General features: G+C 52.1%; 1 long non-coding RNA gene across 1 annotated transcript; it reads left to right on the forward strand.

Annotated features, from left to right (window-relative positions):
• The first annotated feature begins 327 nt into the window (after positions 1-327).
• LOC133906247 (uncharacterized) lies at positions 328-1680 on the forward strand. Its single transcript, XR_009907751.1, has 3 exons — positions 328-1193; positions 1271-1403; positions 1481-1680. It is a non-coding gene; the product is annotated as an uncharacterized LOC133906247 (long non-coding RNA).
• The last annotated feature ends 19809 nt before the right edge of the window (positions 1681-21489 follow it).

Consider the following 21489-nt stretch of genomic DNA (forward strand, 5'->3'; position numbering starts at 1 on the left):
TCCCTGCTCGCGCCGCCTCCGCTTCTCCTCTCCGCGTCTTCCGCACCAGCGCACGACGCCAACTGCCGGACCCTTCCCCGCTCTCCTTCTGCGTGAAGGGAATGGAGAGAGGTTCCCATGGCCGAGGGAACCTCTCTCCTTTCCCGTCCCGCGCCGTGCCGGAAAGGGGTGCTGCTGGGCGTCCTCTCCCGTTCCCGTCTCGGGCGTTTTCTCATCGCGAAGGGAATGAGCCCCGGGACGGGAACCCATTGGGTTCGGTCTTATGCCGCGAGATCTCGATCTGCACGATGCCGCAAGCTAACCTCACGAGATCTGTGCTGGCCGCCATAGCCGAGATGCGCTGTTAGAGCTCAGCCGATGTGCTAGATGGTTGGCACTGAGGGACACTCCAAAGCTGCCTCGCTCTCTCCCATGTGAGGTAGGGGCGCAGGTGATGAGCAACATTGACGCTTCCATAGTCATGACTGCAGAAGTGGACGCCCTCCGACCCCGCCCAGTCTCCCCCTGTCCCAGCCCCTACCACCTCCATCAACTGCATGTCCACTGCCTCCGCAACTTCGGCCTCACCTCCGATAACGATGAGCCCTCTACCTCCAGCCCTCCACAGCCACCACTCCGCCCGACGACACCGAGTGCCTCAGCGGCTTGCATCACGGTGCCTTCAATTCTCCTACGCACCCCAACCTCGCCCTTGTGGAGCTCGGCCGGATCCGCCTCCAACTGCAGCGCGTGTTCCTATGGAAGGTCGCCGGTTCGAACCACCAGGCACTCGTGCTGGCGATCGATGTCTTCGAGTGAGGTTTTTTGGGCAAATTTTCTCCTGTTTTTGGATGATTTTTGAGATTTTTTCGGTGGGTTTTTGGACTATCTTGGCTTGGTTCCTTCCCTGCGGTGGTGATTCATTGGTGTCGCGAGGATTTGTTTTTTTTTGGGTGATTCTGTGCAAGTTACAAGTACGGACTGCGGAGCGCGTGGTGTTCTATGTTTTTTGCCACGATTTTTATGTTGTTCCTAGATCTTAGTCTTAGCTCCCTTTGTAGAATTCTATGCCGAATCCATGATCTTCTGGTATGTATTTCCAAGTGGATGAGTTCCCCTAACTAGATTTGCCTCAGTGTCTACGGATTTGTTGCATAAGTTGTCTCTAGATCCCGAAGAGTGAAGGCGGCCAGGCCCTGGAGGCGAAGTAGAAGGTATGGTCCGCCTCTTTGTGCACAATTTCAGTGAATCGCTTTGTGATGCTATGATTTGGGATTGAACTGCTTTGCAGATGTCGAGGGCGCCGAATGGTGTGGTAGCATCTCCAAACCCTCCAGGGATGTCAATGGAGCAATGGGCGCTGCAAGATTACAAGGACTCCGCCATGTACTACGGTGCCTGCCCTGGAGCTTACTACTGTGGAGGTGAAGCACTGATGCACTGTTGCAAAGTTCAGAGCATTTACCTTGAACTCCAATCAATTGGCTTGCGTGCTTTGCAGGATGGGGTGATTATTCCATCTACGTGAGCCAGGATGGAGCGGATGCACTTACATCTGTGAATATTTGTTCCCTACTAAGCAATTCACAAAGCTTGCGAACACTTGGGCCTTGGTTCGATCTTATGGCCGACCCCTTAAAGTTAGACAGAAAATGCAAATGCTTCGATGATTTGAATCATGGCAAAGTGTATTTGGATGAATTGGTTTTGGTTGTTGGTTTCTTCAGGTGCTTATGGGGATACCTACTGTTATCCTCAATATGGATATGATGGTCATATTTATGGATCCCAGCATTACCAACCACAGACTACTGCCAATAAGCCGGCATACAAGGCTAAAATTGGCAAATCAGCTTCAACTTCTAGAAAGTAAAAACTACAGTTTTATTTGCTAGATGAATTCTAAATTTTGCGAGGGCCATGGCTGGTCTGGGTATCTGGCTAATAGTACTAGATTGACCAATTTATATTGCTCAGGCGAAAGCTAAGTATAAGTTTATTGCCCCATTTTACTTCTTTTGGAAATAAATCTGTACCAAGGCGATGCCAAAAAAACATCTGTTCTTATTGATTATTCTGTTGTTATCTCAGGCTGCTCACCAAAGAAGTTTAGATTTGAATTTCCTGACATGCTGTCATGGGATAGAGCTACTCCTACCTTAAAGAGTTAATCATGATGAATCCACTACTTGATTTAGTGAATGGTCGAACTATCACAAGGGTGTCACGTATCTCACCTTGAGTTTGACTGGTATCGTGAAGCGAAGGGATCAATGCATGCGTATATAAAGGTTCAGCCGATATGATCTTTTATGTATACTCGGAAGTCAACGTGTCCTGCTAGAGGCCGCTATTGATTTTGGTTTGGAAAAGGTTTCTGAGTCATAGCCATTTGTACATAAGCCTAACGGGTCACACACTTAATGGGTTGAAACAAAACATGTGAATTGGATTCGTATATGGGTTTTGATTTTATTATGATCCACGAGAAGTTAGAGTCCTAAAGGGCTTCCAACATGGGAGCCCATTGGCGAGCTCTATATAAGGAGAGGCGGGCGTAGGGCGTGCCGAGGTTGAGCCACTCTGCAACCTTCCACACGATCTCCCAAAACCCTAGCCGTACGTGCGGTGTTAGCATATCGGTGCTCGGCGTTTCTGCCCAATACGTGTGGATACCGTAGAGACGCTGATGCGTGTTTACCTAATCTTCCGAAGGTAATATGATAAGTCTATTAATGGGGTTTCGATGTTGATAATCCAAAGGCTCTGATCAGAACAGATCAAGAACCTTCGCAACCACTACACCACTACTCCGTGGTTATCAACCGTGCCAAGACGCGGTTGACCTCGCCAAGAAGGCTTTTCCTGCAGGCGAATCGAGAACACAAGCAAGAACAGGTAGATGCAATCTGAATATTGCTAATTACCAATGAAGCGCTCGAGTTTGGGGTTCTACAAACCGATATATGGCGAAACTGCATTAAACAGAATAATCAAAGCTATACCTAAGCTTAAACTACGATGGCTACTGTGTATTTATAGGGGGGTGTGAGGAGGTCGATCTAGGGTTGTGCAACCGTGGAGAGAGGCGTGGACAACCTGGACTCAGACTCCGACACGATTACAAAACCCGGTAGGGTTTAAAACGGTGACGCAGCACTTTATTCCTTTGACTCAGACTAAAATATAATGAATATTTGGTCGAGCTCATATTCATTGGATAGGGCTCGTCGTAAGCTTTCCAGAATATCCAAGATTGTCTAAAACGGACTTCGTATGAGAGAGTTATGCCCGTTTTACTAACGTGCTATACTGGAGCTCGACTTCGACCACGACCACGACTTCGACCATGACCACGACTTTGACCACGACCACGACTAGAGCTCAGCCTTGAGTTCGAGTAGACTTGGCCTTCGAGGAGTGATGTCCGAGTAAGGTTGATATGCTTCTCCCACGTTCCTATGCAATAAAATATCACAAGAATTTAGTAGTAATCCATCCAAGGAAACATGAACAACAAGGAACGAGTTCACCTGGTGGTCTAAATGTCATGCACATGCTCTTGTAATTGGACCTTGCATGATTTGAGGATTGTTGGTGGTATTGATCGTATTCGAAGGAGCCATGGGCTTATCATCCTCCCCTTCTTGAATTGGACTCATCTTTGACTCAAGCTCATCTTCTTCTCCCAAATATGCTTCAAACATGAAATGTTAAACGTGGGACTAACCCCAAAATTTGCAGGTAGCTCCAATTTTTATGCATTCTCATTGATTTTCTCAATTATTTTAAATGGTCCATCGGCTCTAGACATCAACTTTGATTTTCTTAGTTCTGGAAACCTATCATTCCTCAAATGCAACCAAACTAAATCACCCGGTTCAAATTTTATTTCCTTCCTACCTTTACTTCCAATAATCTTATACTTTTTTGTCATGCTCTCTATATTCTTTTTAGTTGTGTCATGCAACTTAAGAATAAACTCAGCATGTTTCTTAGCATCTAAATTAAGTCTTTCAAAAGTAGGCAAAGGTAGTAAATCAATAGTAGCACGGGGATTACATTCATACACTACCTAAAACGGACTTACCTTGATGGTGGAGTGTACCGACCTATTGTAAGCAAATTCAATATGTAGTAAACACTCTTCCTACATCCTCAAATTCTTCTTTAGAACTACCCACAACATGGTCGATAATGTGCGGATGATAACCTCTGTTTGACCATTAGTTTGGGGATGACACATAATAGAAAACAGTAGCTTTGTCCCCAATTTATTCCAAAGTGATCTACAAAAGTTACTCAAAAATATTGTGTTACGATCTGAGACGATAGTATTAGGCACTCCATGTAGTCGAACAATTTCCTTGCAAAACAAATCAGTTATGTTTGTAGCATCATCGCTCTTGTGACAAGGTATAAAATGTGCCATTTTAGAGAATCGATCCACAACTACAAATATGCTATCCATCCCCCTTATTGTCTTAGGCAATCCTAAAATAAAATCCATGAAAACATCCTCCCAAGGTACACTAGGAACATGAAGAGGCATGTAAAGGCCATATGGCTTTAAGCAAGACTTAGCTTTATTGCAAGTGGTGCAACGTGACACGTAGCGCTCGACGTCACGTCTCACCTTTGGTCAAAAGAAATGAGCGGTCAGCACATCTTCAGTCTTCTTTGCTCCAAAATGTTCTATCAATCCTCCTCCATGCGACTCCTGCAACAACAAAAGACGAACAGAGTTAGCTAGAATGCATAGCTTGTTAGCACGATAGAGCAATCCGTCATTCAGCATATATTTATTCCATGCTTTCCCTTCTGTACAATATTCAAGCACTTCTTTAAAGTCTAAATCAGCAGCATATAAGTTCTTAATGGTCTCTAAACCAAAAATCTTATGATCAAGTTAAGATAACATGGTATAACGCCTAGAAAGCGCATCAGCAATCACATTATCTTTTCCTTTCTTATGTTTTATGACATATAGAAACGGCTCAATAAATTCTATCCATTTAGCATGTTGTTTATTCAGTTTAGCTTGACTGCTAACATGTTTTAGGGATTCATGATTAGAATGTATAACAAATTCTTTGGGCCATAGATAATGTTGCCAAGTTTCAAGAACACGAACTAAACATACAATTCTTTATCATAAGTGGAATAATTCAGACTTGGCCACTTAATTTCTCGCTGAAATAAGCAACAGGTTTACCTTCTTGAATTAGCACACCTCTAATTCCAATCCCACTAGCATCACATTTTAGTTCAAAGGTCTATCAAAATCGGGAAGTCGGAGCAATGGAGCATGGGTAAGTTTATTTTTTAACAACTTGAATGCTTTTTCTTGTGCAGGTCCCTATTTAAAAATTACTCCTTTCTTTGTTAACTCGTTTAATGGAGCAGCAATGATGCTGAAATCCCGCACAAATTGTCGATAGAAACCCGGAAGACCATGAAAGCTTCTTACTTGAGTAACAGTTTCAAGGGTCGGCCAGCTCTTTATGGCTTCGATTTTTGCTTCATCCACCTCTATTCCATGTGGAGTAACAACATAGCCAAGAAAAGAAACTAGATCCATGCAAAAGGTACACTTTTCGAGGTTACCAAACAAACGTGCATCTCTTCAAGCATTAAAAACAGCACGTAATTGATCAAAACGTTGTTCTTGTGACTTGATGAAAATCAAGATATCATCAAAATAAATCAGCACAAATCTCCTAATAAAAGTACATAAACTTCGTTCATCAATCGCATGAAAGTACTAGGTGCATTAGTTAACCCAAAAGGCATCACTAACCATTCATACAAACCAAACTTAGTTTTAAATGCAGTCTCCCATTCATCTCCAAGTTTCATTTTAAGCTGGTGGTATCCACTTCGCAAGTCAATTTTAGTGAAAATTATAGAACCACTCAATTCATCAAGCATGTCATCTAACCTAGAGATAGAGTGACGATATCTAATAGTAATATTATTGATGGTTCTACAATCAACACATATGCGCCAACTACCATCTTTCTTAGGAACCAAAATAATAGGAACAATATAAGGGCTAAGACTTTCTCGTACATACCCGTGGTCCAAAAAGTCTTGGACTTGTCGCTAAATTTCCTTAGTCTCTTCCAGATTGATCCTATATGCAGCACAGTTTGGCAAAGTTGCTCCCAGAATCAAATCAATTTGATACTCAATCCCTCGAATAGGTGGTTATCCCGGGGTACCTCAGCTGAAAATACATACAAAAACTCCAGCAGGAGGCAAAGATGTAGATATATCCTCAAGTAAAACTAAAGCATCTTTACATATTAAAGCATAGTATAGTAGCTCATTATCATAAATTTCAACAAGATCAGATTTAGTGGTAAGCATAACACACCCTTTCAGTTTAATTCCATCAGACTTAGAAGTTATTGTTGCTTTCTCCTTTTTGGGTGGAAAAACTTTTTCCGCTACTTGCTGATTTTCATATTCATTCTCAAACTCTTTTCTCTTATTTTCAGCTATCTCTTATTCACATTTTTACAATTTCAGCAGTGGTTAAAGGTAGAAAAGTTATTTTCTTTCCTTTATGCATAAGAATGTATTTATTAATTCTACCATATTTTCAGCTATCTCTTATTCACATTTATACACCGTCCTTTGTTGCAATGTATGCTTGCATGGGAACTACATCAAAATCAGCACAATCATGGTATGAACCAATAGAAAAATGTACCCTAGCTGTTTGCATTACCTTCACCTTACCGCTATTGTTGAACCACTGAATGTGGTATGGATGAGGATGTGTTCTTATCGACAAGGAAAGTTTCTTGATCAAATCTGAACTTACCAAATTATTGCAGCTTCATCCATCAATAATGACTCGAACACGAAGATTGCAGCTTCATCCATCAATAATGACTCGAACACGAAGTCATTGACTATGAGGAACATCTGAAATAGATAATGCGTTGTAACTGTTCCGCTTGCTCCATTTGAGTACTTAACTGCACAATGAGTGTTCTATAATTCTCCGTAGCAGCTGCACTCAATTCTTCCTCATGGTCGATATTCATCTCGAGTTCATCCTCTTTACCTGCAAGGTTAGCTGCAAGAGCATATTTATCCTCAACATCACTAGCACTTACATATACACCGTCCTTTGTTGCAATGTATGCTTGCTAACTTGATCGATCCTTCATGACGTGGCCCATTCCCTGCATCAGTGGTATACAATCCCGGTTGATCGGCCTATAGAGGCAACCGATGAAGAGCTCTTGGCTGGACCCTGTACACTTGCAGATTTACTTACCTCAGGAGCGTGTGACGGTGTTGAGGGTACTGCTGAACGTGGGGCTATTTTGTCTTGACTCGGTGTTGATTTTGAAGAAGTCGACCTTCCAAAATTGTTCCTTGGCCTCTGTTATCGTCCCTGCAGTTCTTTTTCTACCAAATATGCAAGTTGGAACAATCTAGAACACTATTGTATTATTTGTAATCAACTATCTCCTGAATTTCACGCCTTAACCCTCCATAAAAGCGTGCCATTGCAGCCTCTTCATCCTCAATAATATCACAATGCAACATACTAATTTGTAGCTCCTGATAATATTCTTATACAGATCTATCACCTTGGTTTATACGCTACAATTTCTTACGCAAATCACGTTTAAAAGAGGGTGGAACAAATCTATTATGCATAGCAACCTTTAAAGCATTCCATGTCGTAGGTGTTAATCCATCGATGCAAACTCTATTCCACCAGATGATTGCAAAATCTTTAAATTCACTAGTGGCTTGCCTTCAGGAACCAAATGAGCATTAAACTTCTGTTCGACTGTCATCTCCCAATCTAAATACTTTTCAGCATCATAAGCACCCGCAAAAGATGGTATACTAAACTTAACCTTAGTAAATGGATCATCATTAACACGTGGGTTATGTTGCTAAAAATCATTACATCTTATACCTTGACAGTTGAAGTTCAATCGATTTCATTGTCGTGCATCAAAGACGTCACGTTCTTGCCTCAAAAGTTCTTCATCCGCGATGGACTCCTGTTGTTCATGAGCTACAACATGAGGATCCAGTTGCCCATTGTTTGGTGACAGATTAATCAATCGTTCAAAGCGTGTATTGAGTATTGTAATGCTTTCATTGAGCCTTTGCAATGTGGTATTGGTTCCCGCAAGCTGCTTGTCAATGTCGTTACTAATAGTTTGCCGATGATCATCCAACAACATTGTGAGTTCTTCTCTCAAAACACACTCTTTCGCATCTAATGTTTCGCCTGCCATGGTTAGTAGTAGAAAGAAGATAACAAAAGATGTTATCCCTATCGACTACTAGGTGTTGGAGGTGGAGTCACACACTCTCAAGCGTCTTACCACGCTCTTGCAAATGTTCTTACCACACACAACAATTGGCACAACCGGGTGCGAGTGAGGTAGTTTGTCACGTCCCAAATTCCATAATCGCGTGATTAAGCTTAATCATGCATCATTAGCATCATAATTAATTTGGAGGTAAATTATTTGGCGCACTAGAGCACTTCGTTTGAAATCAATTAGATGAGAGAAAGAAATTCGAGAGACAAAAGAATTGAATTTGCAGTCAAATGGACTTCTCTCTCTTGTACGTGGGCCCACCGGCTGGCCCCACCATCTCTCCCTCCACTTGGGCAGCAGTCCCACCTGCTCCCTCACTCCCCCACATGCTTCTCTCTCCTCTCCCAACCGACCACACCTCAGGGAGCTGCCCCCCCCCTCTCCTCTCTCAAGCACTCTCCCTTTCTCCCTCAAATCCACACTCTAAGAGCCGAATAAAGGTATGCATGTAGTACCATTGCAATCACAAGCTCATAAGCTTCTCATTCCTCCAATTTATTTGCTAATCCCCGAAGGATTTGAGCCGATTTAGATGTCTTTTGGTGTTAGGGTTCAAAAGTGAAGATCACCAGAATTCTTTGGTTTCCCACCATTTTCCTCATCGCCCAACGGCCACTAACCTTCACAAGTGCCGTGGGTAAGTCCCTTAGGCTCCCTACGGCAGGAATTCATGATTCGATTGGTCGATTTCGCAAAAGAGTGAAATTCATGAGTTTTTGTGAGTTTAACCCTAAATTGAGGAATTGGATGAATTTGAGTTAGGAATGGAGTTGCTAGGTTGTTAAGTGAGTTCTAGAACCCTTGAACAAGCTCAAACATGTTCCCTTTTGGATTGGAGAAGATTGCAAATTAAACTGGGCATTTTTCGGCTCAAAACGGGCGTTTCTGGGCCTAACCTGGAGTTCAGACTAGTACTAGTCCGGAATCTCCGGGTGACTCCCAGCCGAAATTAATAGAGAACTCCGCTCGGAGGGTCATCCAGAGACTCCGGTACCACGGAGTATCCGAGTGCACTGTTCATCAGAGGATTTTTCTCCTCTGCTGATAACTTGTAAAATTCATAATTAATTCATACGAACTCAAAAAATCATGAAACTAATTTTGTTGGTTTCATTGTAACATCCTCTACCTGCTAAAAATATCTCCATCCTGAAAATAATTAATTAACATTTTAAGGCTAATTAATTAGGCTTAAGCTTCATTAATTCACCATTAATTCTTTACAAGTCCAAAGTGGGTGAATCCAATTTTTCTAGTTTTCTTATGACTTGTTCTAGCTAGGAAAAATGTTTTCATGCATTGTAAAGAATATTTTTATGGCATTTCATCTTGTGCATATTGAGGCATGCATTGTTGAACTTTATTCATACTCATGGCATTACACTCGTGTATGTCTTATAGTGACCGCCGATCCGTTGATTCCGGAGGCCGAAGGTGATCCCGTCTCGCCATATCTTTCTAATCCAGAGCAACAAGGTAAGCATCTATCATATTGCACCGGATTAACTTGAAATCTAAAATGTTAAATATGCTTATGCATGTATGCATGTGTCGTCGGGTACCCCTGGGTAGAACCTAAGCCGTTGCATTTCTTCTACCGTGGTCACCTGTTTGTGTATGTTCCTTGTAGCCTAGAGATGATGTTGTGACTAGGTGTAAGCTCGACTTATATGCTTAGCAATGCATTAGGTCATCGGTAGAAGACGAATGGTGGCGTACTCCATTGTTCGCGAGCTTAGGGTTGCTCCTGTCTTATAGTTATGTTTATGGTTACAAATACTTGATGTCGAGGTGGTTGATATGTTGTGGTTGGTTGAGTGGTGAGTATGAGGCGAGGTGTGAGCGGTGCTAGGAGGGTGTTTAGCCTGCTCGAATGTGGAGTTCCCCTGGGTAGGACGGTAAAGGAAAACCGGGCACCGTAGACCGCTTTCACCGGTTAAGCACCAATCGTTGGTGTAGTCAGCTTTAACACATACCTTACTCACCACATACCGATCTAATGGTAAGGCGAGCCGAATACCTTCACAACTGTGGCTTTGTGAGGGCTGAACAATGACGGTGTGAATAGGCGGGCTTGTAAGCGGTACTAGTTTGCTCCGAGAGTAGTTCTGGTATCGCCACACCGAGCATTGCATGTCGCACACGGTTGGGACTGGTTGGGAAAGGTTGTCACGGGTACCCCCATGTGTGCACTTTAGCGGGTGGCACAAGCCGTATGGTCCTCGTGTCATGTGGGTCCAGGAGTATCCCCCTGCAGGGTGTAAAAACAGTTCGAACTGCTACGCTCTCGGTTACGAGCATGTCTATCGCTTATCTGCACCGGTCGTAGAGTTCTCATTGTGGTTTGTGGATGATGGCATGAGATTGATGGTTGGGCATGTGATTTTGGTCTGGGTATGGTGGTTGGTGGTTCTAGTTGGCACTCGTTCACATTGATATACTTGTTGTTACTGTTACATATGCTCAGTTGTTGGTTATGGCAGAATAGTTTCATATAAGTTCATAAGTTAGTTGCTCACACCTATGTTTAGGATGCTTACCACTTTGTCGGAGGATTAACTCCAGTCGCAGGGATTCCGAGAGACCCCTTTTTAGAGATTCGGCCGGGGGGATGATCCTGAGTCTGTTCGTCGGAGAAATAAATGGGAATGAATGCAACGGCCGGTGGTGGTGGAGTGGCCTAGTGCAAGAAGAAGTAAATGCACCAGAATTTAGACAGGTTCGGGCCGCACGGGGGCGTAACACCCTACTACTGTATGGATACTATAAATGCCCTGAGAAAGTCCCTCAAGGATGTTGCTGGTTACAAGAGTGTTTGTCTATCTTAGAGCCTGAGGCTCTTTGTTCTTCAGTCTGTCTCGTGCTGCTCACTTCTCAGCCATGTTTCTCTTGCGCTGTGTTCTTGTCTATGCTTAAGGATCTATATCAGATGCATTCAGCTATATGTTCCGCTCTCTTCTTTTTTCTCTCTGTGTCGCCGGCTGCTCTAAATACCCACTGGCAGCAACGTGCCCCGAACGGGAGGGGGGCATGAGTTCCAAGACACCATAAATGGAAAGGGCGTCATCATTTCCTCTGGGCAAAGTGGCCGGGGGTGGAAAATGCGTCGCACGCCCGGTCATCCATCACAATAAATGCCCTGGCAACGGGCACCGTGGAGAGGGCCCACCGGGCAGCCACAGAGCGACCCGGCGTGCCCGCCCTGTCTTGTTCCCCTGCCACAGCAGCGCAGCAGACGGAACGCCTTGGTCCTTACGACGTTATCCTGAGACGGGCCGGATGGCACGGGACGGGACCCGTGCAATTAATAACCCCACGCCTCTCTGCCAGAACGTGGCAGGAACTGACGCTGAGCGCGGCGGGAGCAGTTGGAGGTGATAGGCCACGCACGCTCTTTAAATGCGGCCTCGGGCCTTTGACTGGCTGACACCTCATTGGTGGGCCCCTCGGGGGCCTCCACCAGGGGGCTTTCTGGGTCGTCGGGGTACCGAGTGCTCGGGGGTACTGTTTACCTCTCCGAGCACTCTTTCCCGAGAATGCCCTTTCTTGTCCTTGGGGGACCGAGTGCTCGGGGGTACTTTTTACCTCCCTCGAGCACTCTCTCCCGAGCACACTTGTCCGAATCCTCGGGGAACCGAGTGCTTGGGGGCTGCTGCATGCAGCCCCGAGCACTCTCTCCCGAAACTTCCTTCGGTGAGTCCTCGGGATACTTGGGTGCCCAGGGGCCACCGCCGGCGGCCCCGGGCACGTTTCTCCCGGTACTTAGCTCTCCTGGTCATCGGGGGACTAGGGTGCTCGGGGGTCACCGTACACCTTCCCGAGCACTTTCTTCCCGGTACTTAGATTTCGTGGTTCATCGGGGAACTGGGGTACTCGGGGGCCACCGACTGTGGCCCCGAGCGCCTTCTCCCGGGACTCGCTCTTTCTCACCTCATGGGAGAGACTCCGCGGGATGGCGCCATGTGGCGGATGGCTAGCCTGGCCTCGGGATTCGGGGACTCCCGGTTCCTGATACACCGACAGTAGCCCCCGGGCCCATTGGCAGGCAATGGCCAAGAGACTGCGGATGGGCCCTTCATCGCCAACGAGGCCGAGGCCGATACCGACGCCATGTGGCGAGCTTCCAGAGGGTGGTCCCTCCCGTTCAGGTCTTCCGAACGACCCAACGGGGAACCGAATGGACACGCGTCCACACAACTCTCGAAGGGTGTTACAACGGGACAGGCGGCACACGACGACGGGGCAGGCGGCACACGACGACGGGGCAGGCGGCACGCGCGACAGCCACACAGATCGAGGAAAATACGCCTGGCAACCGCTGACACCGCACGACCCGTGGGAGACTCGCCTGGCGGTTGTGTCGATCAAGGAAATCGTCCTCCCGAGTGCGCTGCGACGGGAGACGTTTGAATTTCCCTGGGGTATAAAAGGAGGAGGGGAGCGAACCGCCCCCCTCTTTACGCCATCTCGTGATCTAGCCCCTGCTCTCCTTGCACTCCTGAGCCCTAGACTCTCCTTAGGAGATCAAAGCAGCTTCCCTTCTCCACTGTCCAGATCATCCCCCACCCCGACGAAATGCCAAGAGCAGGAGGAAGCCACCGCGACAGGACTCCCGACAGCATGCTGCCGGAGTCCCGCCTGTCGAACGAGGAGGCGGCGGGGAAGATTGGGAAGTTGTTGGTCCCCGAAGGCCAGCAGGGGACCTTGGTGGTGACGCCGGCGAGCTTCCCACAAGCGACAAACCGCCCGGGGCACATCATCCTCTTCACCTCCTTCATGGCGGCCGGGCTGGTGCCGCCGTTCTCAACGTTCTTCCTCCAGATCCTCGACACCTACGGGATCCAGTTGGTGCATCTCAGCCCCAACTCCGTCGTCATCCTGGCGGTCTTCGCCCACCTCTGTGAGATGTTCGTGGGGGTGCCGCCGTCGGCGACGCTCTTTCGGCACTTATTCGTGCTGCGGTCGGCCGGGAAGAAGAGGGGCTTCTCCATCGCGGACGTCGCTGGCTGCTGCAGCTTCCAGCTGCGGGACGGCCTGGGGGAGCGATACATTCCCCAAGTGCTGTGAAGCAAGTGGGAGGAATGGTGGCGCAGCTGGTTCTACATTGACGTCGACCCCCACGACCGTCTGACCCTACCGGAGGTGGCGGCGGAACCCCAGAAGGCGACCTGGGAGGTGCCGCCGCTGATGGACGTGCGGCTGGAGCCGGTCCTGGAGCGCATCGAGTTCCTGCGTGACACCGGGCTCACTTCGGTGATGGTGGTGGCGGATTTCCAACGCCGTCACCTGGCGCCCCTACGGGAGCGGGCCCGGCCTTGCTGGCTTTACACCGGCCCCGAGGACATCACCCGGACACAGATCGGCGAGGATTGGGATCTGGGCGTGCCGGAATTGAGGGGCATGCTCCGGGTGGTGACCGGGGTGGATGACCTGAGCCGGGCGGAGCTCCCATGGAAAGAGATGGTGCTCTGCGCCAATCCTGACCGGATGGCGATTCAGGTGAAGCTGCTCGAGTTCGACGCCCAGGGGTTGGTCAACCGGCCGGGGCGCCGGAGTCCCGAGACCATCGAGACCCCCGGGGTGGATGAGGCAGCCAGCGAGGAGGCCGCAAGCGATCCGGCGCAGACTGGTGGCCCGGGCGCCGCAAGCGACGAGGCGCAGGCCAGCAGTAGGGCTGCTGCGGGCCGCAGCCGCCGCACCGGAGGAGGAGGCACCGCCGGCAGCAGGGTGGCGACGGCGCCTGAGGACCGGGGAAAGTGCCCCCTGCTCTTTATTCCTGTGCCAGAGTCCCCGTCGTTGCCGTTGCCAGGCGAGGGGGAAGCCGGGACAGCCAGTCGTCCAGCGCGGGGCCGTCGGCGGGGGCGGCATCTGCGGTTCTGGAACCGCACTTTGGTCTGCTTGGGCCCGGTTCGGCGCCCGGAGACCACGCGGCGGCCCCGCAGAGCCCCCAGCGAAAGAGAAGGAGGGAGGACTCCAGGCCAACGCCAACGAGCCCGGAGTTCAGGATTCCGGCAGCAAGGTGGAAGTACCGAAGACCCACAGCCACATAAGTTTCGTCCTACATTCTTTCCTGGGCGTGCTTTGCCCGGACTAAATTCTGAGTTTTGATCCCATTCTTCTCTTGCAGGCCGCCTACGGGCGCCGCCGAGAACCAGGGACGGTCAGAGGCACCAAGGCTGGTGCCAGCCTGTGAGCCAAGCGCGCCCGAGCCGAGTGCACCGGCGGAGCCAAGGCTGGCGAGCACGACGACGGAGCCAGGGCTAGCGGGGGCGGCGGAGCCGGGGCCGGCGGACGCAGCGACGGAGACAGAAACGCAGCCGCTGCCCGAGCGTTCGGCGCCGTCCGAGCCCGCCTCGAGCGCGCTGGGCGCGGCGCGGGTGACCGCGTGGCAGTTTTCGGGGACCCCGAGCCCCCCGGGGGAGGCTCGTAGGGGACCCAGCGCCCAGCCGCCTCCCAGCCAACCCGCCGACCCACTCCCGGTCGTGCTTGGGAGCGCCCAGGATGTGATCGGGCGGCTGGAGGCGGCTGTAGCGGGGGAGATGACGCATCGAGAGGCGGAGCGCGCCACTCTGGCCGTGGAGAGAGCGCAGCTTACCGCAGCTTGGCGCGTTTTTGACTCCCGCCATGCCGCCCGTCTGGCCGACTCTGGAAGACGCCCGAGCGGAGGTTGCGCGGAGCGGGTTGACGCCGCCCATCTGGCCGAGGCATCGCGGCAGCAGGCTGCCAGGGCCCTCGCTAGGGAGAGGCAGCCGCAGGAGTGGGAGGACGCGGCCGTTAACTGCGAGAGCGCAGCAGAGGCCCTCCAGGTTGACCTAGTCTGTCAGAAGGACGAGGTCGACCGGACCCGCGCCGAGCTCCAATACTGGGCAGAGGAGCTCCAACACGTTGAAGGGGAACTCCAACGCCGGCAGGAGGACGTCGCGATCCGGGAGACCGACGCTGAGATAACGGCGGTGGACTTGGGCGCCCAGGAGGATCTGCTGGCCCACCGAGAGGCGGAGGCTGCCTAGGCGGCGGCAGCCGCTCCTGCTAGGGAGGAGCGGGCCGCCAAGTCCGAGGCAGAGCTGGCCGCCCGCGAGCAGGCCCTATCCGTCTTGGCGGGGCAGGTGAAGCTGGCTAAGGGCCAAGCACCCGGCGCTGGCTCTGCCGGTGCGGCCGGGGGCCAGGGGCTCGAGGAGCGGTTGCGGACTGCGACAGAGGAGCTCGAGGCTGCCTCGGTCGAACGGGCCAGCCTGCAGCTGATGCTAGAGGACGTCCTCCGGCGGATGCAGCGGTCCGTGAGGGTGGCCGGGCTCGGGCAACTTCTCGTGGAGGAGAAGGAGGCGGGCCCCGGCCGGTTCGCTCTAAGCTTCCAAAAGGTCTGCGAGCACCTCGAGGCGCTGCCCCAGGCCGTCCAGGAACTCGCCGCCCGGGATGGGATTGGCTTGGCCCAAGCAGTGGCCGAGCACGTCCTGGCTTGCTACCGGAGCCGGGACCTGAACTTCCCATTGGAGCCAGCTCAGGAAGGGGTGGTTGAAGCCGAGGAGGAGGCCGCCCGGGAGGCAGCTCGGAGCACCACCGACGCGGTGGTGGCCGGCTTCACGCGGGAGGCGCCGCCGCCCCCAGTCCCGAGGAGCAGCAGCGAAGGCTCCGACTCCGACTAGGCTTTTGTAGTAGTTTCTTATTCTTCTTTTCTTTTTACTTGATGTAAATATGGGAGTGATCCCTCAGAATAGCTGTCCTTTTTTGTGAATATAATGGAGGCCTTTCTTTGGGGTTGCAACTCCAGTATTCTTCTGAATGCTTCGTGTAGTTTTTGCTGTTTTCATTTGATGCCCCGAGGAGTACTCAATCAGACCGACCCTGACCTTTTCTTCCCCGAGAACAAAATCACCCCGACCGTCCTTCTCGGCGCGTTCAGCCCCTGAGCCCTCGTGAGTCCACAACAGCTAAGTCAAAAGACAAAGGCACGAACTTCCTTGCTCGGGAGATAGATCGATTCAGCACAGAGCACGCCATGACTGGTGAACACTTTTCCACCTTGCGACCACTCAGCCAATAGACCGGAGACACGCGCGGGCGGGAATACGACCAAGAGTCCCCACGGTTCGGTGGTGCTCGGGCTTAAGGGGGACCGGACCGAGCACCGACAGCCCATCCCTGGGGCCTAGGCTCCAGACTACTCGAGCGGCTCGAGCGATAGGATTACCCGAGAACCCTAGGGACTCGGTAGTGCTCAGGGCCCTATAAGCGGACCGAACACCACGACCACCATGAAAGACTTCGATCGGACATTACCGTATGCACGGTACATCTTTCTACGGACCGTTCTGTAGTTCTAGGAAAAAGTGGACACGCGGCAGGGTTTTGTGCGCGAGGAGATCATCTCAACGAGCAGATTAGAGTACGAGGGCCCCCGACCATGACTCGGGAACAAAATATTGCTGAATGTAATTCGTCTGAATTTAACCACTCACCGGACAGCTGTCAGCCTTTCGGCCAACCGATCCAGGAGGGGCACGCGCTCCGAGCTCGGGGTGCCCGAGAACTTGGTTCCCACGGCTGGGGTGCCCGAGCACCAGGGGGCGCATGAGGGGCCCGGGATCAGGCGGTCTCAACCAGTCATGCATGAGCGGTAGGACCACCCGAGGACCCTTGGGGTCGAGCAGCGACCTAGGCACGGAGGCCCTCGCGGTCGAGCTACTTTTGCTTTTGATTGTCGATCTGTGACTTGAGAAAAAATAGAGTTCTTTGCTTGGTGCGCTCTGTTAGTGCGGTACTCATTATAGACGGCTCTCGTTTTCGACCCGAGACCTCTCGAATGCCCAGACCAGCGAACAAGAGCAGACAGAGGCATAACCCAGAGGTCCTATGGTTCGGTGGCGCCCGGGTATGACAGACCAGACCGAGCACCGACAGCCCGCCCCTGGGGCCTAGGCTCCGGACTACTCGAGCGGCTCGAGCGATAGGATTACCCGAGAACCCCAGGGACTCGGTAGTGCTCGGGGCCCTATAAGTGGACCGAACACCACGACCACCATGAAAGACTTCGATCGGACATTACCGTACGCACGGTACACCTTTCTACGGACCGTTCTGTCGTTCTAGGAAAAAGTGGACACGCGGCAGGGTTTTGTGCGCGAGGAGATCATCTCAATGAGCAGATTAGAGTACGAGGGCCCCCGACCACGACTCGGGAACAAAATATTGCTGAATGTAATTCGTCTAAATTTAACCACTCACCGGACAGCTGTCAGCCTTTCGGCCAACCGATCCAGGAGGAGCACGTGCTCTGAGCTCGGGGTGCCCGGGAACTTGGTTCCCGTGGCTGGGGTGCCCGAGCACCAGGGGGCGCATGAGGGGCCCGGGATCAGGCGGTCTCGACCAGTCATGCCTGAGCGGTAGGACCACCCGAGGACCCTTGGGGCCGAGCAACGACCTGGGCATGGAGTCCCTCGCGGTCGAGCTACTTTTGCTTTTGATTGTCGATCTATGACTTGAGAAAAAATAGAGAAATTCTTTGCTTGGTGCGCTCTGTTAGTGCGGTACTCATTATAGACTGCTCTCGTTTTCGACCCGAGACTCTCGAATGCCCAGACCGGCGGACAAGAGCAGACAGATGCATAACCCAGAGGTCCTATGGTTTGGTGGCGCCTAGGTATGACAGACCAGACCGAGCACTGACAGCCTGCCCCTGAGGCCTAGGCTCCGGACTACTCCAGCGGCTCGAGCGATAGGATTACCCGAGAACCCCAGGGACTCGGTAGTGCCCGGGAGACTGTCACGACACCGAACACCAAAGCCTACCACAACAGACGTAAGTCAGCGCAACTACCCACACGCATACCGATCGGGATTATTTTATCAGCGGGGAAAATGAGAGAGCGAATTTTTCTTGCACAATCGAGCATCTCACCAGACAGATTAAACATATGGAATCCAGAAAAATGAAATTGACATATGATTGCACATTGATATACATACTGTATTGACAATTTTTTTTACAAGGTTGGGTGACTTACCCAGTTAGTGGTAGCCCCCGGTCAATTTGGGTGGGGGGAAGCCCCCGGTTTGGTTGACCTGAGCCGCGAGCATGGCCATCTACGAGAAGAACTTGCGCAGGTGCTCGATGTTCCACGGGTTGGGGAGCGGCTGCTCATCTTCTGCTGCCAACCGGAAAGAGCCTTCTCGCGGGAGAACTAGATCCCCCACCTCGAGAGACCGGGCCCGGACGTGGCGCTGATGGTAGCACCGCAGGCTTTGCTGGTAGCGGGCTGCTCGGACGACGGCATGCCACCGGCGCTCTTCCAAATAGTCGACGTCATCGCGCCTCTGCTGCTCCTGCTCGCCTTCGGAGTAGGCATGCACCCGAGGGGAGCCTAAAGTGATCTCGGAGGGGAGGACCGCCTCAGCGCCGTACACGAGGAAGAAAGGAGTCTCCCCAGTAGCGCGGCTTGGTGTGGTCCGGTTGGCCCATAGCACGACAGGCAGCTCGTCAACCCACCCCTTCCCGTGCTTTGCGAGCACGTCGTAGGTCCGGGTTTTGAGCCCCTTCAGTATCTCCGCATTGGCGCACTCGACCTGCCCGTTGCTCCGAGGGTGAGCGACGGAAGCGAAGCAGAGCTTGATGCCGAGGTCTTCACAGTAGTCCCCAAACAGGGCACTTGTGAACTGAGTGCCATTATCGGTGATGATCCGGTTCGGGACACCAAAGCGACTGGTGATGCCGCGGATGAACTGGAGCGCCGTGTTCTTGGTCACCTTGATGACTGGGACCGCCTCCGGCCATTTGGTGAACTTGTCGATGGTGACGTAGAGGTACACATAGCCCTCGATTGCTCGGGGGAATGGACCCAGAATGTCCAGCCCCCAGACCGCGAAAGGCCATGACAGGGGATGGTGTGAATAGCCTGAGATGGCTGGTGGATCTGCTTTGCGTGGAACTGGCACGCTCTGCAGCGCCGGACCAGCTCGGAAGCATCCTGGAGGGCTGTAGGCCAGTAGAAACCTTGCCGGAAGGCCTTCCCGACCAACGTGCGGAACGATGCATGGCCACTGCACTCGCCCTCGTGGATCTCAGTGAGAAGCTCGCCGTCTTCTGCCCGGGTGATGCATTTCAGGAGAATGCCTCCAGCGCTACGCCAGTAGAGATCCCCATCTACTATGGCATAGCGTTTGGACTGTCGAGCAACTCTTTCGGCAGACGCCTCATCCTCGGGGAGGAACTTTTCCTTCAAGTACCCTCGGATATCGTCCATCCACGAGGCATCTTGAGAACTGTCAGCGAGTGCAGCGCACTCGCCGGGCGGCGGCACCCTGACGGGGCTTCCCACTGAGGGCGCCGCCGAGGTCCCCTGAATTGAGTTCGAGGTTTCCCCTTCGCCCTGTTCGGCAGGCAGGACGGAAGGCCGTGTGAGTCTTTCTTCAAAGACTCTAGCAGGGACGCGCGCACAGGAGGAGGCCAGGCGGGAGAGGTCGTCAGCCAGAGCGTTGTCGCGGCGCGAGATGTACTGCAACTCCAGGCCGTCGAAGCGCTTCTCCAGCTTTCTGACTACCGCCACGTACGCCGCCATTTGAGGATCCGTGCACTGGTACTCTTTAGATACCTGGTTGACCACCAGCTGGGAGTCTCTTTTGACCAGGAGGCGACAAATCCCGAGGCCCACCGCGGCTCGGAGGCCAGCGATGAGACCCTCATATTCCGCCATGTTGTTGGATGCGTGGAACTGCAGCTGCATGATGTACCGGAGTTCTTCACCCGTTGGGGAGGTGAGAACCACTCCAGCCCCCACGCCTTTCAGCGAGAGGGAACCGTCGAAATGCATGATCCAGTACCTGGGCGCATCGTGCTCGGGATATGTAGAGATCTCTTCGGGGACGACCTCAGGGACGGGCGTCCACTCTGCCACGAAGTCAGAGAGTGCCTGGCTTTTGATCGCCTCGCGACTGACAAAATACAGGTCAAACTCCGCCAGTTCCACCGCCCACTTGACTACACGCCCAGTGCCTTCTCGGTTCCAGAGGATGGGCCCCAGTGTGTACGTGGTAACCACCGAGACCTTGTGCGCTTGAAAGTAGTGGCACAGCTTCCGGGAAGCGATGAGCACGGCGTAGAGCAACTTCTGAGCCTGGGGGTACCTTATTTTGAACTCCCGGAGGACTTCACTGATGAAGTACACCGGTCGCTGTACCCAGCGGGCCCAGACTGCGGCCTCACCCGAGGGCCTGCTATAGCCCCCAGGCTCGGCGACGTGGTCGGGGCTGACCGGGTGCTCGGGCTCTACTCCCTGGTCGGGAAGAGCCAAGTGCTCGGACTCGACGCCCTGCTCGGGGGGAACCGAGCGCTCGGGCTCGACCCCCTGCTCGGGGGGAGCCAAGTGCTTGGGCTCGACCCCTTGCACGGGAGGAGCCACGAGGACGGGGGAGTGCCCGGGGGCGGCCGGGAGCTGGGACCCAGCGCCTGACCCCGTGCACTCATTGCGCTCCACCACCAGCACCATGCTTACGACCTGAGGGGTGGCCGATACGTAGAGTAGCAGTGGCTCGTCTTCGGACGGGGCCACCAGCACGGGTGGTGAGGTGAGATACTTCTTCAGATCATGGAAGGCCTGCTCGGCCTCCGGCGCCAGTCGAAACGACCGGTCTTCTTCAGAAGCTTGAAGAGGGGGAGCTCCCTCTCCCCAAGTTTGGAGATGAAGTGCCCGAGGGCCGCCATGCAGCCGGCATGCAGCCGGCGAGACGTTGAACCTCCTTGAGTCAAGCCAGGGGTCGCATCTGCTCGATGGCCCGGATCTTCTCTGGATTGGCCTCGATCCCTCGGCTGGAAACCAAGAAACCGAGGTGCTTGCCCGAAGGTACCCCAAAGACACACTTCTCGGGGTTGAGCTTCAGGCGGGTAGTGCAAAGACTATTTAAAGTCTCGGCAAGGTTTTCGAGCAGGGTGGCGCGGTCTCGGGACTTGACCACGAGATCATCGATATAGGCCTCGACGTTGTGGCCAACCTGCGAATCAGGGTGATGCGGATAGCGCGCTGGAAAGAAGACCCAGCGTTGCGCAAACCAAAAGGCATCAACTCATAGCAATAAGTCCCCACCGGAGTGGTAAAAGCAGTTTTTTCTTCATCCTCTACGGCCATGCGAATCTGGTGATAACCAGAGCTTG

The sequence above is a fragment of the Phragmites australis genome, chromosome 23 (assembly GCF_958298935.1).
Source record: "Phragmites australis chromosome 23, lpPhrAust1.1, whole genome shotgun sequence".
Lineage (NCBI taxonomy): Eukaryota > Viridiplantae > Streptophyta > Magnoliopsida > Poales > Poaceae > Phragmites > Phragmites australis.